The 22046-nt window shown below is 44.0% G+C and overlaps 1 protein-coding gene across 23 annotated transcripts in view; it reads right to left on the reverse strand.

Annotated features, from left to right (window-relative positions):
* LOC121074997 (LIM domain containing preferred translocation partner in lipoma) overlaps positions 1 to 22046 on the reverse strand; it is a 336312-nt gene that overhangs the window by 35964 nt on the left and 278302 nt on the right. The window lies entirely within an intron of this gene.

The following is a 22046-nucleotide window of genomic DNA, read 5'->3' on the forward strand; positions in this document are numbered from 1 at the left end:
AGAAGGCTTTCAGTAGCATTGGCAGGCTCAGAGCTAGCACACAGACTGAATTAGGGATCCTGGAGCTAAAGGAAGAACTGGTAGGCACCTGAACAGCCATAATGATGCTCAGGGCTAGGTGGAATGAAGGGCAGGAGGAAGAAAAAGCTATTTCCCAGCTGCCTCCTAAAGCACAGACATTATAGGGTACATGATGCAACTCAAACACCAGGAAGACATTCAGGGAACAAGGACAGAAAAACTCAGCTGAACACAGCTCCTGCAGCCCAGCCATGCCACCCCAAGAGCTGGTGCTCACAGCAGGGCCTGACATAGCTTACTTCCCCATACATCCCACACAGGGTAAAAGCAGCACTATAGGACCGCTTTCCCATGCTGGGACCTCTTTGCACTGTTTCTGCACATGAAGCACCAGGAATTCCTTCTTTTGACAGACATGTGAGTGGCTGGTGATGTTTTCCTCTCCCCTTCTCACAAGGGCTGCCATTTGGCACACACAGGGGGCACCTATCAGCTGCACATGCATCTGAGCTTTGTGAGTCTTGCATAGGAATGTGCTACACCTCAGACACGCGAGATGAACTCAAGGTGTAGAAGAAGAGTGGCTTAAGTGGATCCCCATTTTCCAAATCTTTGGAAAGGATTTCAGAGGGTAGAATAGAGCCTTCAGCCTGTTCTCATATGCCAGGATAATTTTCTAACTGGCTTGTGTGTTAGAACCCATATACTTAAAGGAGAAAAAAAAGGACATTTTTTTTACCCAAACCTGGCTGGAAAAACAATCTATCTACAGAAAGGGACAGCTATACCATGCACATATGCACAGCTGAAGATCTTTTCTGTACAACTCCCCCTGACCGTGTAGAGAGCTGTTAAGATGTCAGATCATGGTTTGTTGCTCTCAGGGAGGCTGCTGCAGCACTCAGTCAGAACAAGTTTACGTCTTGGAGGAATTAATTTGTCTGAATAATGTCATCCTGGTTAAACAAAATGTTAGGGAAAATATCGCAGTGTTCTGGTGCACCTCCTTGAACTGATGCCTATATATGGGGATTAGCCAGCATGAAAAGGATCCTGCTGAGTCAAACTAGATTATAGCAGCATTATTTTATAGAGGCAGAAGAAAAGGGGAGGGAAGGAGAGAGGGAAGGAGGAGCTAGGGAAACCTTGCAAAAATGCCAGCTGTTTGACATGTTAAAGCAAACAGTGTGGAGATGAAAAATGCTACCCACTTACACAAGTGCAGAGCCAGGTCGGCTGACAGTAGCAACTGAGGCTTTTATTCCTTCCAGCTTTACAGGCAACAGAGTTGTCAGAAAGCAGAGTAGGCTCCAATCCTTTCCTGGGCATCAGGATGAGCTGGCTGTGTTCCCACTGGGTACCCATGCCACAGCAGCATCTCGGTGGTGAGGAAGTTCCTCGCACAGGGAGGATGTCCCCGAGCGCCTCGCAAGGCGCTGCCGAAGAGGCACGAAAGGAAGGAGGGAGCTTGCAGGCTCAGCTCTTGGAGCCCCCGGGGAGCCGGTGCAGATGGCAGGGAGGAAAAACACACAAGCTTTCAATAAAGTCCCCGAGGTGCCTCCATTTTTCATCACCAGGCATTCGCGCAACCATTCACGCGCTGATGGTTCAATGCTGGCTGGGGACTCGGGGCTGGTGGCAAGTCATAAATGGAGCATGCCCTCGGGGGTCTTGTTTGCAGAGCTGGGTCTGCAGCGTATTCTTAGAGCAAGCCTGGAGGGCTGGCCTCCTCTCTCCAGCAAACAGCTTAACCTTACAGCGATAGCATCAATTCCCCTGCCTGTCTCTCTCTGGCCCAGCAAATATTTACCTATGCAAAGCTGAAATGCTTGCCCAGGAGAAAGCAAGAGCTGCCTCCATCAGCCATCTGCACCCTGCAGCACAGGGGCGAAGGCTGGAAGCTGTCTAACTCTCCCTTCAAAACCAGCCCTAAATATCCTCTATTTAGGTCACTGCTCTAAACAGCACAATCGTGGGAAGGGTCTGTGGGTAGATGAAAATCCCCTACCCTGATTATGTTATTATAAGACAGACCCCACCCTAAGCACAGAACTCAGGCTGGGAGGAGGTACCTCTTTTTCAGGCCAGAAAGATGTCAAAGCAAGAGGTGAGGCTTGTGCCTCTCTTTGCAGCACTTCTATTCAGCAGTGCTGGCCTCAGTGGATCAAAATCCCTGTGCTTGGTTCTCCTGGAGAGTGACAGAGCATAACTGAGCGTGGTGGATTGTGCAAAGAGTTGTGCTTTACAACACTAAGCTGAAGACCGCTGTGGTAGCAGTGGAAAAACACTTCTACATCCTCCACTGCCCAATGCTAGAATATCAAATGCAACACGAGGCTAGCCAGAGCATACAAACACATGGTTCAGAGGGAAAAATTCAAATGGATTTGAGTCATGGGAGTAGAACAACAAAAAAAATAATTCCCAAAAATACAAATAAAACCTATCAGTCATGTTATAACTTCGAAAGCCAGAATTTCCTCCCAAAGCCAGCAGTGAAACAGAAAATTTCCATGATTACAGGATACATCTCTGTCTGGAGCTAATACAGGCTTTTTTTTTTTTAAATCCAGGTTTTTCAAACCCAGTAAGATTTGTGTCTGACAATAAGAATCCCTCCTGACCAGCTAGCCAAAGCAACCTTGCCACTCCTTTTTGACCCCCTTTACTACAGGTGTCATCGTAGCTTGTACAGCTGCACCTGTTCAGCACCACTGCCCCCATCCTGGTGCTCGCCATGGAACAAGACCCACATCCACCTCCTTTTGCAGTCAGCAACATTAACCCTGTGCTTTTCTAAACAGAGAACTGGAGCAGGCTGGAAGCCCATGGCAGGAGGACAAGAGCCAGGGATGTTCCTGACCCACATCTTCTCAAGGAGCCGTCTCACCCACTGCGCATCCCCAGGGCACTTTCTGCACGCTGGCCTCAGCGAGACCTCTCCTCCAGGCAGCCTCTCTGCTCGTCTCCCCCACATCTCCAAGAAATGGTAGCTTTGGGGAGATTTTGCCCTCCAACTGAAGAGGTTTCAGAGGCCAGAGGTCAGCCATCTCTAGGGAATGCTTCCTAACCACACAGATCTCATAAAATGTTCCGGGCGTACCGCACCTCCACTTTCTTTTCCTGGCTGTGTCTCCAAAGAAAGTGGTCAGAGCTGCCTTTTCTGGTGGAGTCAGCCCCGAACGAGGGTGAATTAGAGCATGACTAAACAACCAGGCCACTCAGGAGCTATAGGTGGACGAAAACCTGCTTTCTAGGTACTCAGATGGGGTTTGCCTTACATACGCAAAGCAAAGGTGACATCGACAGCAGGGCAAGTGCAAGAGGGTTGTAGGTAGGGCTGGTTAAAGTATTCCTCCCTGAGAGCTGCCAGCAGGTCTCCACCCTCACTCCTAAGAGCCATGCATGTTCGACCAAGTATGCAGCTTCCAGCTAGATGAAGTTATCTGGGATGAATCCCACCACAGGCATCAGACCCGTTTAATAGAAATCCAGTTGTCTCTGAATCACAGACAAAAAATGTGCTCCCTTAAAGGAATAACAGTGAAAAACAAAGCACCCCCCCCAACTCCCTGTGTGTAAACATCAACAAAAACTAAGTTGTTTAATACATTTTATAGAAGTAAAACCAGAATAAATGCTTTGCCTCCAACACATAAGGAACATATTATTGCCACATTGTCTTCAGTGATTATTCAAGCAATGCATTTAAACATTCAGGGAGAAGAATGTTTGCTAAAATATTGTTATGTAACATGGGGAAAATGACTAATTCAGCCCTTGATCTTTTCACATTTCGCTCCAAGTAAGAGTCGCTAGATCTTATTCTCTGGTCAAAGCAGCAGCATAGCCGAATTCTGACCCAATTCCCCCGGTGGCTTTTACAGTGGGCTGATCCTATCCCCCCCCCCCCAGCTGCATTCCTGAGCATAACTGATTTCTGAACCAGTCCTTCAGGGCTGCATATTTCCAAAGACAGGTGGAATAAACAGAACAGACTTCTCTCTGCTTCCTAATGGAGGTCAGAGATCATTTGCTTCCAGTTCCTCACGGCTTGCATGGAGTCGGGAGCCTTGCACATAAGTCAACCAGTGCCAACTCCATAAAGCCATCATAAGCATACTTCAGCAACTGCTGATTCAGAGTGGGTTTGCTACATAAATTCCACTCCTGATAGCAGGCAGAAGTTATTGAAGATCTGTCCTGTGGGTATCCTTATTTCCAGTTCATTTGCATCAAGAATATACATAAAAGACAAATAGACTTGTCTGATCTTACGGACACCTACTAGAAACTTTCATTTTCCTGTCCCAGTGTGCATGTGTGGGGAGGGTGATACAGAAATTCAGGGCTTATAGACTTAAAAAGCCATTAGTTTTATCTTGAAGTTTTGTTTGGTTTATTTATTTTTTTCTTCAAAGCTGTGACCCAGTCCAACTTGTATTGGAATGAAACCTGCTCCACATCCACAGAACAAAGTTGACACAGACCCTAAAGGGCCATAGTTAGGGCTGGTGAAAATATTTTGATTATACCTTCAGAAATGCCCTAAGCTTCCCATTCCAAATGGAAACTTCCATGGGAAATATCTGATCCTGACATGCTTCTGAGAAGCGCTTTTTCACTAGTGGGGAGAAAAAAAAGAAGAGTCTGTTCTTGGGGTTTTATTTCCAAGCTTTTAGATTCCATCCTTCAAAACATGTGATTTTCCCTTTTGCGGGAAGGGGGTAAGTGGGGTGAAAACATCTATTCCCAACCACCTTCAGTTGAAATCTGTTTCTTTTGCAATTCTAAGTACATGTCCCTGAGTGACTGGAGAAGCAGGGAAAGGTTTCAGTCCTCACTCTGATGAACACTGGCTGTGTTGCCCCATCAAGCGATGCGGTCACAGCTCAGGTATCTGCAGTCCTCAGACTGGGATTGTGTTTATCCTTCCTCTAACCTCCAAATAGGAGCATAATGCTGTGCATGATGAGATGGGCTAGATAAGCCTAGATCTTGTTTAGCTTGGAGTTAGGAAGGAGGAAGATTATTGAAATCAAATGTTTGGGATTTATCCAGATGTTCCCACAGTCAGAATCCAGGCCCTTAGGGCCAACCCTATAAAAACATTTGCCATCTTTTCCTAAGGGCTTCCTCAGATTGAGGTTCAATGGTACTCACAAGGCTCTGTCACCATACGAACCTGTACCAGTGTGATTTACCCAATCTGCCACAGGGGCCCTAATAATCACCCACTGAACACCTGTTGCAGCACTTTTGTTATTTTTAATTAATGACAGCCAAAGTAAAATCATCAGCTCAGTCCTCCCTGAATCTGCCCCGAATCCATACCCACCTCGGTAACAGCCAGACCTCCTGGCAGTGGATGAAAATGCAAAAATCTGCTAACAGTGAGGCAGAAACCCCCCAACCACACTGGAAAAAGTTTCAGAAAGCAAACAAGGTTCCTTCCCCAGCTACAGCATGGCTTATTTTGCAATTAGGAAAGAGAAGATAAAAGGATGAGTGAATTTCCTGCTGTGATGGGGCATTTGCAATAGAGTCCCTATAACTACATCTTGTTCCTAGCAGTACCAATCTACACAGTGCTGGGTTATTATGTAGTGTCTTGGACTGCTTGGAGGTAATAAGCATTCACCGAAAATGGACTGCTATTAGCCACCGGCAAAAACTGATTATAATAGTGCCAGCACTGGAATATGTTTTCCACCCATTTACAAGAAGAGTAAAATAACAGGAGGAAAAAAAAAGATTCACATTTGCCAGTGTTTGGAGCGTAGTGCGCTCTACATACAATTATCGAGAGAATGACAGGAAATTGACCCATTTACGCAGAAAAGTTCCTATCGTGTTCTGCACTATTTCATTTCATGCCCATTTGAGAACAAGTCATTTCTCTTCAGGGCAGAAGATAAATTGTCAGCTCGTACACACATCTCTTTTCATTGCCAAGCACAAAAATATCACAAAGAAACATTTCCCTGCCCTCTGCTTAATTTTCTTCTTCTTCTTCATCTTCTCTAATAAATGGTGCTAACTATAAAAGTCAACGGACTGTAAATAAACTCAATTCTATTCCTACCTTACCTTATGATTGATTTTTGGACATAATGTATTCCACCCACAAGGTCTCTCGTCTGATTCAACCACTTTTCTCAGCACCAGAGAAAAATGAGATAACAGCCTTGCTGGAATAGCTTTATATAAAAACAGAAACATTTAGCAACTACAGTTTTCTTAACAGCACACTGTAATACATGCTGCACCACATTACAGCCTGGTGGACGGGCTCTGTGTCAGTACCGAGGATGTTTGTGCTGCTGCAGGAGTCTCCGGTGCAGTGCCTTTGGTGTGCATTTTGGCAGAGGTGCTGTCAGCACTGCCACGGCAAAAGAGGCAGCGTGAAGTGGTGCTTAGCCTGCAGTGGATGCGTGGGACAAAGCCAGCGAGCCACAGCCATCTTCCCAGCTCTGCCTTGCGACTTCACCTGCTATGGGAATCAATCACCTCTCTCATCAAGTACTTGACTGGGGGCAAAAGCAGCAATGGGGTCACCATAACAGACGGAAAAATGCCTATGAGAAGAGGGAGCAGTGACCTGAAGACCGCATGATCCAGGGAGAGAAGCAGCACGTGTGGGTGAGAAGAAAGGACATCACAGAAACATCTACCTTCTGGGCTCAGCTTTCTAGAGAACTGAGCGCTTGCTCTCTCCCTGCTGCTTTCAAGGGACAATGCTCAGTCCTGGTTAAAATCAAGGACATAGAGGAACACAGGATTAAATGCCACACCTGCTGGAAGTGCCAGCAGCCCAGGTCTGCAAGCCGAACACAGGTGTCTCCCGCCTGGTACGACCAGAGAACTGCTAATGTAATGATGAGCCTCAGGCACAGAAGAGCCAGCGTGGCAGTGGTTTTGTGCTTCCCAACTCCAGCCATATCCTTCAAACACCCTTCCAGTCCTCAGCTTTTTTCCTCCAGTTCCTTTAAGTTTAAATTAAAGCAGCCCAGCAATCCCTGCATTCACACCACCTTTCCTGCAGCTGGCGTCCTAGCTGGCACACCTCAGCTCATCCTCCCAGCCTCTCCTCTTCTGTACACATGCAGAGCACAGTGCTGAACACACTGTTCATTTGCTCCAGGACTTCATATTCAGTTTGTTCTCTTGCCACAATTCTGTCACCTGGATATTGGCTTCGCTGTGCTCTTCCATCCTGGAGCATCATTGCCAGGAGTGAAATGTAGTGACCATGTGGAGCAGGAAATGAGATGGGGAAGGGAGCCCGGAGTCAGAGCCACCCTCAGCAGTTGCAGCATTTCATTACTATGCAAAGGGCAGAAAGCTCATGCTCTACACAGACAGCAGTCATGGGAAATGCTGCTCTGATCAGTTTTGACTATGATGGAGCTATATAGAATATGAACTTGGGAAGCGTCTTGGGAAGGAAAGAGCCTTTCTTCAAAAAGCAGCAAAATGTTCAAGGTCCTGGTAATTCACACCCAGACTATATTTCTTTCCAAAGACTATTTCCCAGTTAAGACAGGGGATTAGCAAAGTAACAAAAGGAGGAGTTCCCAGGTCAAGAATCATTTGGAAATCATAGCCAAAACCAAATTGTTGGGGTCTGCTCTTTGTCCCAGAGAAATGCTGTTTGCTGCTGCTTCACACAGAACACAGCTGCCTCTGAAACCCAGAGTCTGCGTATGCCTACAGGGAATGTGAAAAAGAGGTGGGGGAGAAAAAGAAAACATTGCTCTGCCTTTCAGTGAGAGGGTTTTGTTCCTCCCTGGCTGACAGCACAGACACTTGGACATGTTGCAAGAGAGCAGCAGAGAGCATTACCTGCTTGGAAACTGTACCGCTGTTCCCCACCGTGAGGGCAGCCAGATTTACTCAACTCCCTAGAAAAACAGTGAAAGCATTAAGAGACACTTTTACCTTCCTGTCTTCATCAGCTGAGGAAAGAATTTCCTGTGGCTAATTACACATTTTAGCACCAAGATAGTGATTGTCCTCTAACTGCAAACATCTGCCTCCAGCCTGGGGTAGAGCCCAGCTCTGACCACAGGACCTTGGGCACCAGCACCAAGGCAGGATGGTGGTCCCCTGCCTCCTGCCCCGTGACGCAGGCGCAATTACGGGAACGTGAACCTTGCTGAAACGGGATACAGTCCTGGAGGTGCCAGCTGCTGACTCTGCAGCCTCCTGCTACATGCCAGCCTCATCCAATCCTCACTCCAGTCACCCTCCCTGCCTGCTCAAAGCTCATACGTGAAGCCTCTGGGTTTACTAGCTACCAGGAGGAGCTGAGCTGTTCAGCCCAGGTCAGACTCAAAGCCCACCAATCCACATACTGGTGACAGTTTTTCCACTGGTGGGATTTGGCTTAAGCTTTTTTCTGGTAATCACTCACTGCTTATCCACAAGCTGGGTTTGTTGGGCTCACTCTTGGAGCTTCAGAAGGTAACCAAACTCTTCCTAACACTGAGGAAAAGGCAACAGGGTCCTTCACATGCATACCCTATGACCCTTATAGGCATATGAATAGGAAGCACTGGGAGGGGGAAGTACAAGCCAAACAGTGACTGCTGTCAGAGACCTGAAGTCACATTGATCCCCATGCAAGGATAAGAGCTGGGATGGGTCCCATCCACATCCGTGCAGGAGCAAACTCCTTCGACGCAAGGAATCTTGCTTCTCAGTTCCCTGTCTCACTTCAGACATCAATGCTCACCTTCTCAACGCAAAAAAAAAAAGGAAGAAAGGTAACAAACATCTTCTGCCAACTCCTACGTGCATACACATGCACAAATATTTTGGAAAAACTGAAGAATCTGTAGATGGAGGGGTTAGTGCCAGATTTTTAAAAATTATTAAACATTATGTACAAAGAAAACATAATTAGCTCCTACGGGATGTAAAAAAATTACCCATGAATGAGGAAAAAATGGATAACCACTCCTGGGTTTGCCACTTGTGAATTATTTAATAATCACTCCCCAGCAGATGGAATATATTTATCCACCCCACTGGAGCACATTTTGCAATTTATTTACGCTGCTTTAAAATGATTATTTATTTAAAAAATAAACAAGGTATCCACAAGGGAAAATAGAAGTAAACACAAACTAAACGAGAAAAATGCATCTTTTAAGCTTTCTCAGTTAATTTTAGGGAATTTCCACTGAAAATCACTTGAATCCTCCTTACTTATCTTTGGCTTTAGAGAACAGAAATTGAAAAATGTTAATGGAGTCAGTCTAGAATCCTCACAAGAGGGGCACTTTATGAGATAGGAGTCTGTGCCTCTTACGGAGTCATTAGCTACATTGTCTTGGGTAACAGAAATCTGATTCAGCTCCCATTACTATAACAGAACACATTCACGTCAGGATCACTGGGAGCAGGCCCATGGCTTAGACTACTTTGCTTTGTAGGAACAGTTCTCTTGTCTAACCTAGACTGACTCTACACCAGTGGCCCACCAAACAGCGCTTAGCCTTGCCATTTAATTAGCTACTTATTCTAAAAAAAGGGTGCCATTTAGCAAACATTGAAAATGCAAAAGGTATTATTTAGTACTGTGTAAACGTATGAGTTTACTGCCTGCTTCTGAAATTAAAATAGCAATTCTGAGCAAAAGGCCTTGGCCACCCGACAGCAAAGTGTGCTACTGGTAACTACAGAGTAATTGGGACAAACCTGAGACAGGTCCACAGAAGAAAGACAGACCTGATACAGGCAGATAAGTCATTACAGATGGATTCAGGCTTCAGACTCGTCCTGTGCTGGTCTGTGTGTATGTACAAGTATGTATTAGCTATGTAAGGTTGCACAAAAGCTCTACTACTCAAGTGGGCACAGATGGTTTAGGAAACAGAAGTCATCTGGGAGAAGTCAAGAGACTTCCTGACCCAGAGCATAACACAAGTTTCCATACTTTGCCTGCACTAAACAACAACAAAAACCAGCCCTGAAATACTATCCCCTCAGACAAAAAAAAACTGCAAAGAAAAAACAACCAACAACAAAACCACACACAAAACTAGCTGCTGTTGGTGAAACCTTTTCAAATTTAATTTTTCCAAGAGTCTACTATAATTTTCTTGAAGACCAGGGAAGGTTATTAATGGCTATCAAATGCAGGAAAGTCCTGTGACAAGATCATCAATGGCTGCTGGAGAAAACACTTTCAAAAGTGAAAGAACCACCAGATGACTTAGTTGCCAAGAGTTCAATTCTCATTGTCAATAGCAAGTTAAGAGACCAAAAAGCAGCAAGTTCATCAGTCACTTACGTGCTTTGGAGAAATGCTTCTCCAAGTCCCAGGGATAATGGCTTTTCTCATACCTTGTTTCCCTTCCCCAGATCAAGAAAACCCACAACTAATATAGAGCAAAACTTATTTTGTAGAAGAGAGAACAGAATTGCAGACATGGATGCCAGGGCTTTGTCAGATGACTAGTTTGGTAGAAGGGCTATGCTACTTTAACTGGTATAGTAAATGCTGTATGGTTTTAATCTTAAAGTGAACTACTAGAATAATACTAGTTAGAGAGTTCTGACTGAGAAGAGCAAATTGATGTGTTCTTCTCTTTGCTAGGAAATGGCTCAAACATAAGCAAATCTCTTGAACTTGGGCTTCTACACTTTTCAACAAGCAAGCCGCATGGACCTCAAGAATTTCAACAACCTGGAAGGGCAGAAACAAATTCACTGCATATTACTTTCGGAAAGGCAAATCAGATTTTAGAAGTTGTTTCCATCACAACAATCTAACATATGATTATGGACAAAAATACAGATGTGCACTTCTCCATCTCTGCCAGGATGCAGACGCTGCAGGCAAGGGAGTGCAATGCTCCTCTGCCCCCTCCTGAGAATGCAAAATGGAAGTGTCAAACGCTTCATGTGAAGTTATGCGCTCATTCATTTTAAAGACAGAAAGGATTAAATACATCTACATAAAGGAAAGAAAAAGTGTTTAAACAACAATAAAAGAAGATTTAGTGGTATTAATAAAGAACTCCCTTAAACCAGCATGTCACCATTAAAGTAATTAATAGGGCATGCAAGACACTTCAGCAGAAAGCGAGCAGAGCTCACATTAGAGCCTTTTAAGTTTTCACATGACCTTAAGATAGACTATGGCATTTCTGCGCAGAAGTACCCTCTAAAACATAGATGGGGCATTCAAGTCCATAAAAAAGTGATTTTAAAATTTAACTGATATGGTGCAAGTCTAAAACACAAAGGTTAAGGGAATATTAGAAGGGCAATAATTCTATCTGATTAAACTTTTATCTGAAGTGACAATAAAATGTTCAGAATGAATTAAGGATTTTATTAACAGATGCAGCAGCTCTATAAAAGAGATCAAAATCCAAGTGGCAGAGAAGAGAGACTTTACTTTTTTTTTTCTAGTCTGGATGGAGGTAATATTACTATAAAACTTTAATCTTATTGCCATGCCACAGTGAGAGTAAACCTGTCAGAGGTAAAAACAAATCTAGACAGCCTTCTCTTCCTCCTCTATACTGCAAGGACCTCTCTTCAGCATATAAGTATGAACACATATATTCTATGTATGGCTTTGATCCTAGAGGTGACGGACAGGTAGACAGGTTACTTGCTGGCAATTCACCTGGACTTCTGCGGGTTGCGACATTCCCCGGGTGGTAAGTTCAGGCAAGTTATACGGACCGTTCCAAATGAATACTGAGCAGAAATTGGTGCTATGCCACTGGGGACCCTTCAGCACATTTCAGCCTTTCCAGAATGGAATTAACTGTTTGAGGACTACTTCGGGTATTTTAGTTAACACCTTTGTGCAATAAAAGGATCACACTGGTTTCTGAGCCCTTGAGCAAATGCATTTCACTACCGTAGGCGATTAAATTTACACCAGCCATAAATCTGTGGAACAGGATAAAAATAAAAGCCTCCTGTGAAAATCCTCAGCCAAAGCAAGGCACGTATCACTTAGAGCAGGGCTCAGTCCCATCAGGGTGGTTTAGGCTCGGCAGTATTTGCCAGCCATGACTTAGGCCATCACTGGTTTTTCCCTCAATTCTGGCAAGTCGGTTGCCTTGGTGATGGCTGCAGTGCCTGTGGGAGGTGTGCTGCAAAACACCTCCCACCCATTTGGCTTTCCCAGGAAATCCGGAGCCTTTTGCTGCTGGCAGCAATACCACAGTGGCTCTTCCACTGCCCTCTGCACCCACCAGGGGCACAGCCTGGCCCCCAACCCATCCATCCCACACCATAGCCTCCATGCAAGGACCCAGGACTCAACCCCTCTTTAGCTCCCTGCAAAGCCACACCACATGCTACAGCCCTACCAAATGCTGAGGAGTGAGCCCAGGAGACAACCTCAGGGATGTCCAAACCTGATGTGCATCCTTCTTTTACTACTCTACCCACAAGGAAAAAAAATAAAAGAAGAGTGGCTCCAAAGACGAGCAACCAACTGCAAATTGCCAGGGAGACTAAGATGTCAAACAAATATTTTTCTTTTCACAACAGAACATAAATATTTGGCAGCACATTTAAATTAAAAAGTCTAAAAGTTACTCAAATAGAGGGAGGAACGTTGCTATGATGTTCGCTTGCTTCCTAAAATATGACCAGTCACAGATGGCTTGCTGTAGGAAATATTAAATAAATTTTTAAAAGTGTTGTCTGGCTTATGCACAGATTGCATTTACACAGATACCTCTGTTGGTGGAGCACCAAGATGGTGTATTGGTTCAAACATGTCCTTAAACAAAAAACTACATTGTCAAGAGCTAATGGAATATTCATACTTAAAAGTCTCAATTCCTGATAATAATCAGTGTTGAAATGTAAATTAACTTCCAGATGTTATTTTTTTCCCCACTTGCTGTATTTCCCTTTACAAGCAAGGGAAACTACCCAGGTCAGTAGCAACTTCTTAGTTTTGGGCACCATAACCATTACTTGTTCAGAATTTGAGCAGTTTGAAAAGGATACCTGTATGAAGAGCACCAGGTAACATCGGAGTTGTACAACAACCTAAGGCCCACACAGCAGCATTAGAGAGCCCAAGAGCACGGATGTAAAGACAATGAGCCACAGCACTGGACTATCAAATGTTAGCAGATTAACTACAGCAAGAAAACGGAAACCAAAACAATTGATGCAACACAAAGATCTTTTGCAGTCCCCAGCATTTGCAGCAGTCCATTCCCATAGTGCTTGAAGAAGCCTATCAAATTCCCGCTTTATACTTGATTACTGTTCTAAAAACAACCATGTTCCTAAAGGGTCCTGTTCTACAGAACAGGAACATGTCACAAAGCTTAGTTTTTGATGACAGCGAAGCCTTGGACGAGCTGGGCATGGTGCATAATATTTGTAACCAGTTTCCAAGTCCCTGCACTTATTGAACCGTCTCAGAGAGCTGGGCAGTAAGTCTGCTCAGAGGGCTACAGCATCAGGTTGCTGTGAAAAACCCATGTGGTGCTTGTGTCTGGAAACAACAGGCAGGGGAAAAGAAGGGGCAATGCTGTGCAGATCTCATCACACGATTTAAGCCACCCAGATGCCTTTCCAGCTCCCTGGAGCATGGCAGGCTTGCTGATGTGCCCACCAGTGCCATTGTTGCCCTGACACACACAGATGGTCCCCAAATGATGGGTGCACACACACTGACCACGGGGCTCGTTTACTGCGTTAACCAAGGTGTGCTCTGCTGCTGTGAGAGCTGCCACCAACCAGCAGAGTCATCGCTTGTCCCCAGCAAACACAACAGCTAAGCAGTAGCAGATTCCAGCTACAATCTGGTCTTCCTTCTGCCCGAAGTATCCCAGCAGATGATTTACCTTTTCTGTTAATATTGTACTTGGCCCACACCTTTGTAATCAGTGCAGCTGTGAGAGAAAACACTTGCAATTTGCTTTTACCCTCTATAAGCACCAAACACTCATGATACTCTTAGAATCAATAAACTTTCTCTCCTGTCATCATTCATGCTTGTTGTGCTTTCCCTAAACTGGCATGAATTTGTTTTTCTAACCAGAAATCTACCGAGCCCATTGGGGTTTGTGCGTGTGTGCGATGGCAAGTTAAACAGTTTCCTCTACTGCAAACAAACATCGCATGCAGGCAAGCTGATGTCCTGGAGTGAAGAAACAGAGGCAGGACGCTAGAGGGAGGATCGACTCACAGACTGAGCTTCTGCCAGAGCAAATTCCTCGGAGTGTGGCTTCACCACGGAGACCGGTTGAAGTGGCAAGCTGCAAACGCCCGCTCGCCTCCCTGGCAGTCGGGCTTGCAAATTGCTGTCTGGACCAAAGCAAGAGGACATCTTGAATAAAAGCGAGCGAGACAAGGCTTTCTGTTTTCTGAAAGGCTGCTAAGGGTAAATCATACCTGCTAAATCCACACACAGGCCAGGACAGAGTCAGCTCTATTACTGGCAGCTATCACACCCTGGCTGCAAGGCCCGGACTTTACCAGCAGCTCCACAAGCATAAGAGCCATGGTGTAAAATAACCAGAAGGTTTGCTAACTATATTAACCCTCTATTTTCTTGCGTGAATTCTGACTTATCTGTGGACGCTGGCATTTTGACATTACTGTGTCGAGCAGGACCGAGCAAATTCAGTAACACATAGATCTGATGGAAATGCACACCTAAATTACAGGACCTATTCCAAACAAACCACAGCCCTTCAAAATAACTGCCTTCAGTGGTTTGAAGGGACAAATAACTACGTGGGATTATAAGCAAGTGGTAAAACTCATGGAAGAGAATACTGTCACAGTACCTCCCACCCTCCTGAGTTTTTTTGAGAGCCCTCACTCAACTTCCAGCTGCTCTTCACATTCACCTCATACCAGTGCCCAAGTCCCCAGAGTGCAGTTGTTTGAGGAGGGGAAGAAAAGAAAGGTAACCCCTTCACTTGAAGATCTCTACAGGCTCAACTGCAACTAGGCAGTGTGTTGGGACATGGAAGACCCACACTGCAGGCTGTGCCTATGATCCTGGACAAGTTGTTTGAGCTCAGAAGTAGAGCACCCAGGGCTAGGAGACGACCCCTAGATCTACCCCTTACCTAGGTCAACCAGATCTAAACCATTCTTTAGAAATGCCTGCACCGCCTGTCCTTGAAGGCTTCCAGCAATATTCATGGCCCTTTCTAAACAAGCTGCATTTAATCTTCCTGGGGACAGCTGTCTGCTTGCAATAAGCTGACAGCGCCACCGCCCTTTCCACCTACCTGCTGCTGTTTACCAGTAAGTTTGTACTGAGGTGGAGGCCGCTGCCTGTCATTCACTGGCTCATCATAAGGATAGTTTATTAGAGATGGATCTCTAGATGCTACTCAGGTAGCAAAAAGGATAAAAGCAGCAAAGAATATGCTGAGAAGGCAGCAAATTACAGCTGAAAGTAAAGCAGAGGTGAGTGCTACAGGCTCGACATCTAATATTTATCCATACTTGATTGCAAATGAAGATTCTCCTACTAATGCTGTGCGTAAGACTTTCTTCTTGACTTATAAGCTGTTTCTGCTAGCTCTAGAAGACATATGCAAGAGTTGGACTACCTTCTAAAGTGGAATCTCAACACAGCTTGAAGTCATTGCTAAATGAATTCACTGTCCCCACTACTGCAGTATGATCCGTAAGCAGATGTATAGCCAGGGGCCATAATGGCTCTACAGAAAGGGAGACTTATCTTCCTAAGAATACACAATTAGTCAGTGGAGCTCACCCTGTGAGGTGAGAAATTCACTGAGTGGCAACAGCTGGTCCTTCACAATGTCATCTTCATTCCGATATGCTAAGAACTCCCTCCACAGAGTTCCCACGGTCTAATTTTTCTAGATTACACATGTCAAAGCAATGCTTTCTTTACATAATCAAATATGATAAAGATCCCTAATTAGAGGAGCTCAAGGCAGAGACAGGAAGACAACTGAAGATTTTGGAGATGCCAACACACACAGGAGGAAAGATCTGGATTCTACTAGGAAACCACAGAAGTCCCACACAGAAACCCCAGTGTAGAGGAGGAGCCTTCACTTCATAAGGACATTCTTGCAGATAAACCATGCAGAGGAGTGGGATATAATCCATCCATCCTTAGCAAAATTTTGGCCTACCAAGACATCTCCCACCTCGTTAATCAGCCCTACTTCATGGCCAATCTTACAACACTGCTGTACCTATTAAGATGCTATCCAGCATTGTGATGACTTTTCCAGAAATATCCCCCTTATAACACTGGTACCATCACGCTGTTTTAGCTCTGCAGTCCACAGCTGGTCTTTCTCTTAAGCAACACTCCACTCAACTTTCTGGAAAGTCAATTATACCAAGGTGGGGCCTGATCCTCTTGCTATCTGTTTCAATGTCAATCAGCTGCATTTGCAACAGTCAACAACATGAAGGCAAACATCAACTGTAGGTTGAAAATAGGGTGCACAACACCTTTAATCCCATCCAGTGATTCAGAATGGTTAGCCAAGCAGATCCTGCCGTGCTGAGAAGAGAATAATTTTGTCTTTAAGCCACCCTCAGCAGAGAGGTGTCTGGTCTAGCTCAGAGAATCCTCCACCAAGGTGAGCCCAGTGCAATTCTTGGCAGGGCTGTTGCTTCAATACCTTCTAAGATTACTAGGAGTTTTTTCTTTTACAGCCTCAGTTCAGACACTTCTTTGTCCTGTCCTTGCTGGGCAGTGAGATGAATTGGGCCTGTCCTCTTTGATATGCCCCTCTGAGTCTCCAGAGGAGCTGCTATACAGCATACCTCATCAAATCAAGGTATGCTTTCTCCCCTTCCTTTATCATTCTGGTTTAGAAAGGAGGTTACTAAAAAAAACCCTGCCTTCTCCCTCAAAAAGGAAACTTTTCCTTCTGATTAGAGACAAAACAAGAGGTATGACCCAACCCTTGTAACAGCTGATAGTCCGCTGAAAAAAAATTCATACTTCACATGGGTCAGCTAAGATCAGCATCTGCCCCAGTTTTGATAGAAGCTGTTTCGCTGACATTCTCTCAGGCATTTTTGTACCTCCTAGACTTGAGCTCCTGAAAGCTCCAGGTGTAGCTTCCGTAACAGCACCCTGTCCTCCTCTATTTTACGCTCTGATTGCTAAAGACCATTTACCAAAGCAGCAGTACTGAGCCTATGCCCCCCTCCCCTCCCTCAACTTCCACCTGTATTTTTTTTTTTTTAAATATATCAGACAAGTTGAGTGGAAACTAACAGAAAGAGCTGTTAAACTCTTATGGATTTATTCATTTTCAGTTTTACAGTGATGATCAGTTTACCAGGAATGACAGTCATCTTTACCACCTAGGAGTTTTTTTTTTTCCCCCCCCAAAGACATCACCAGCTGGGCCTAGACTAGCAAAATTATCAAAGCTAATAATCAATAGGATCAAAGTGTGCCTGCAAGCAAGCCAAGACTCTGGGCCCATTTTATGTCTGCTATGCCCACAGGCTTCCTCCACCGAGGGCATGAAACCCAGGAGGCAGGAGCTGGCTGCACCGCAGCAGCAATGCTTTTAGGGTCACAGGTTCAGCCCCCTGCTGCCAGTGACTCAGGCAGGAGCTCAGCACTAAAACGAGCAACACCAGCTTTTTTTTTTTCCCCTACCTAGGAGAAGACTGAAGAAGAGCATTGATCTCAATGAAATATTTCGAGGGCAGAAAAATTCCACCACGTAAAGAGTGCATGACTTCTCTTTAGTTTATTTTATATTTTTGTTCCAGTTGTCATTTTGAATTCAAACTCTTTGGAAAGCAGGCATAATAGTCTTAATGATCCCATTGAGCAGTTTAAATTCAAATTGTGGAGCACTCGCAATACCATGCTGGCAGCACTTTCCATAAATTACTCTCAAATTCAATACATTGCTTGACAAAAACAAGAATAAAGGGCTTTTTACTTTAAAAAGAAGAAAACTTGTATCATGAAAAAAAATCTTTAAATTATAGTTTCTCTTTTCTGGTCCAATTTAAATTGTTACATGGTTGCTAAATTAGTGCTGTAATCTCTGCTTACAAATTGCAGAATTATTTTTAAAAATAGATATAATTTTACTGCAGGGATCAACCACACGTTCAGCTAGATGTGCGGGAGGTGCCTTCTCTGGAGCAGGTTTTGAACAGCCACATTCTTGTGCACGCACAGGGTGAGGTTTACAATACCAGACACATGAGAGCCGACAGCCGTTTTACCAGAGATTTCCAATGAGCACAAATTGAGTTAACACTGAGATTTCCTAATGATCAACAAATTTAAGCTTCCGCAGGATGCTCTGTGGCACCAGCGGCTCTAGTTGTACCGTTTCATGAAATATCTGGATTTCTCCTTATTATGGCCTGACCTATCTCCTCCTACTGCACACTACAGCCTCAACAGGCCAGAAAGTTAGAAGCTAGTAAGAGGTAGAAACCTTCAATTTTTTGTCTGTGTGCACCCCCAAAAAAACCTTAACTGATGAAAGAAGTGGAGCACTACAACCCTGCATTTAAAGCTGGGAAATGGCGATCAAGGCATGAAGTCATGCACAATTCTTCCTCCTTCAAGCCCTCCCAGTACTACGGAAAGACGAACCTCACCCTGCAAAATCCCTGCAAGTGATCTCTGGGGTAGGTTTTAAGGTTATATTCTCATATCTGGTAGCATGCAGCAGCACCTGGAAGCTTCCATCACTGGGTCTCCACTTCCACTTCCCTCAGGGCCCAGCATTAACTTGGGCATGACAGGAGAAGTCCTCAGAGGCCAGGAGCATCTGCCAGAGCTTTCTGTGCTAAGTGCAGGTGCTCAGCACCTCTCAGCCCACAACCTCACAGAAAGTTTATCTCCTACCATCAGCCACTGGACTGACGGGAAAGGGGATAAAGAACAAAGGGAAATTTCCATGTCCCGGAGAAAGTCATCAGGACATCAGAGAACACCCCATTCACAAAACAGCAGCATCACTCTTGCCAGACTGGTGTGTCTGGTTAACCTTGTGTTCAGTCCTTACAATAATACTGTATTTGGAAAGCAGACAGCTGGCACTGCTCTAACATCTTGCTCTTCAATCTTTTACAACAATTCTACTGATATTACTCTTAACCTTTTCTTTGCACCGAGCCCAGTGCTAAAATCCCTTCAACTACAGAGGAAGCAAACCAAATGTTTTTTGTCAGTAACTTGCCCTGTAGCAGAGGAGCAAAGTATACTGATAACATATTGCAGACAGCATCCTTCACATGTACAGCAGTAAGCTGGTTACACTGGAAACCCTATCGTGATATTTCAGATGTTACTTGCCTATCGTAAGGACTAGGAGACATCTGCCTCCTATTAATGCTTTATTTCTTACAGTTGCTTTTGGTTGAGCAGAAGCATCTTAATGGAGAAGACTGGTACTCTTTTAGAAATAACATTAATAATGAAAGAATCCTTGGATGCAGAGCAAAACCAGTAAACATTGGCAACAAAACTCTCTGCATTCATACAGAAGTGATGGTGACTGGCTTTTGGGTGTTTTTTTTTGTGAAAAAATTAACTCTGGTACTCACATTTCTGTTAGTAAATGTTTTTAAACAGGTGATTGACTTCCTTGGATGTTAATTCAGACTTTTGGGGAACTTCATCTTAACTGGGTCACTAATAAAATCAGAAACAAAAGCAAAATACAACACTTCTGCAGGCTATTTAAGCCTGGTATTGACTAAATACTAATTAAATACAACTCTCCACAGTAATCTTAATTACTCCACCACAACTAAGAGTCACATAAACTGAGAAGATCAGCCAACTCTAATTGTTGAAAAAAGTGTATTTTTGATTTTGCACAAAGTTTGTGTGTGTATGGCCATGAGTCACACAAGGGAATTATGAAAAACAAGAATTCATGAATTTGTATACCAGGTCTAGGCAAATATTAGAGTCGACCTTCTTTAATGTAAATGCAGCAGCTTGGTCTAATGGCCTACATAACAGACCAAGAGTTTCGAACACAGAGAGGTAGGGATGTGTGGTGGAAATCAGCATGAATTAGACCAGTAAATAAGCATCATGGAATTATTCAGATTGATACCAGCTGAGAACCCTGTTCCCAGAGCTGGCTGCAGCCACTGATTAGCTGTGAAGCCTTGGGCCAGCCAGGCAGGCTCCACCTTTCATGGGAATTCAGGCCCACAGGAACCTGGGTCTGGGATCTTCAGTCCCATTGATTTCCTACAGAACTCCATGCATCCAAGTTATTTTCTGATAGCAGGACTTGGAAAAGCTCAAAAGAAAACCAAACTAGTCTTCAACTCAGCAAAATCCTTAAGCGCAGACTAGATTTTAGGCAAGTGATTAACTCTCATTGACTTCAGTATGACTGCATCCCCAGAGGGATATCCCATGCCCCTTGGTATCATGCTCAGCTATAAAAGCTGGGGGAAGGAGGAGGAAGAGGGGCATGCTTGGAGTGATGGCGTTTGTCTTTCCAAGAAACTGTTATAAAGGATGAGCCCGGCTCTCCTGGAAGTGGCTGAACACCTGCCTGCTGATGGGAAGTAGCAAGTGAATTCCTTGTTTTGCTTTCTGTGTGGCTTTTGCTCTACCTAGTAAACTGTCCTCATCTCAACCCATGAGTTCTCACACTTTTACCTTTCTAATTCTATCCCCCAACCTAACTCGGGAGACTGCGCAAGCAGCTGCATGGTGCTAAGCTGCCTGCCAGGTTAAACCACAACACAGGCTATAGAGTTTCATTTTTTACTTGTGTTATTTATTTTTGCTAAATCAGATTGCCAGATTCCTGCTTTTCCATTTCCCATTCATAGTACCAACCATCCAGCTACCCATCAGTAGGACAATCCCTTCCCCTTCATGTGCAGCAGCATCCATCAATCCCGAAGTGTTTTGGGTTGAGTCCATAACCATTTTTTGTTGATTGTACGAATGAACATTTAAAGGCCCCTTCTGATTATATAAGAGAATGCTATTAAACGTTTACTCATTCCTCTCTACTCAGAGCTGCAAAGCCGTATTGCAGAACATACAAATGCAGATGCAACCAGGCAATTATTATTCCTTTATCCCTTAAATAGATAGAAGACAAATTTGAAAGAAAATGAGGAACAGAATCCTTCTTCCTTTCCTTTTTTTATCCTTTTATCTCCCAATGTAGGAAGTTTACTGAACCCTTGCCAACAATTCACTCAGGCTAATGAAGTGTATAAGTAATGGGATTATTTAATCTTAAACCATTACTACAGTGGCTAATGCAGATGTTTTCCCAAACTAAAGCAGATGAGTGGCGAAGAATGCGTGCTTGATTTAAAAAAGAAGAAAAGTATCAATCTGCAAGCAGATGAAGTCATTTCCATCCTGAAGTGAATAAAATGTTTAACTCCAGTTGTACGAAGTTGTTCCTATCCCATTATGAATGCACCTTCCTGAAATCTGCAGTGCTTTGCACGTGGTCAAAGTTCCCACAAAATTAACCTTATAGTTTTTATGGTACAATCATTTCAGTGCAAACAAAAAATGGAAATGTTTAAGAAGTATATTCTTCAATCAAAAATCACTTAGTTTTTGAAAGTCAATTCCCATGGTTCATCTATCACTGCCACTGTAAATAAGACAGAATCTTCCCTTTTTATATTCAATATTTCAGCAATAATCCCACTGCAAAGACTCCACAGAAACAGAAGGAATAAAGGGATATTGGTAGCATTTACAGAAATACCTATTATTTCTTTAATTATTGAAATACCAGAAATGTCAAGAAAAGCAATTTCTCCTTTCAGAAGTGCAGTCTAATTATGGAAAGGCCTCACCCTCCCACCCCTAATAAACAACAACAAACCAACAAATATCTCTGTAAATAAAAGATGCAATACAGCATACTGGTGGTACATTGGCCTTCACAAGATTTTACCTTTTTCCTGCAAAGTTAACAGGTAGAACTTGAATGCTACAGTTACCAACCTTAAACTAGACTTCGGTTTAAAATAAGCTTAATTTAACGGTGTGCAAAAAAAGTAAGGGTTTATAA

This window comes from Cygnus olor, chromosome 9, assembly GCF_009769625.2.
Source record: "Cygnus olor isolate bCygOlo1 chromosome 9, bCygOlo1.pri.v2, whole genome shotgun sequence".
Classification (NCBI taxonomy): Eukaryota; Metazoa; Chordata; class Aves; order Anseriformes; family Anatidae; genus Cygnus; species Cygnus olor.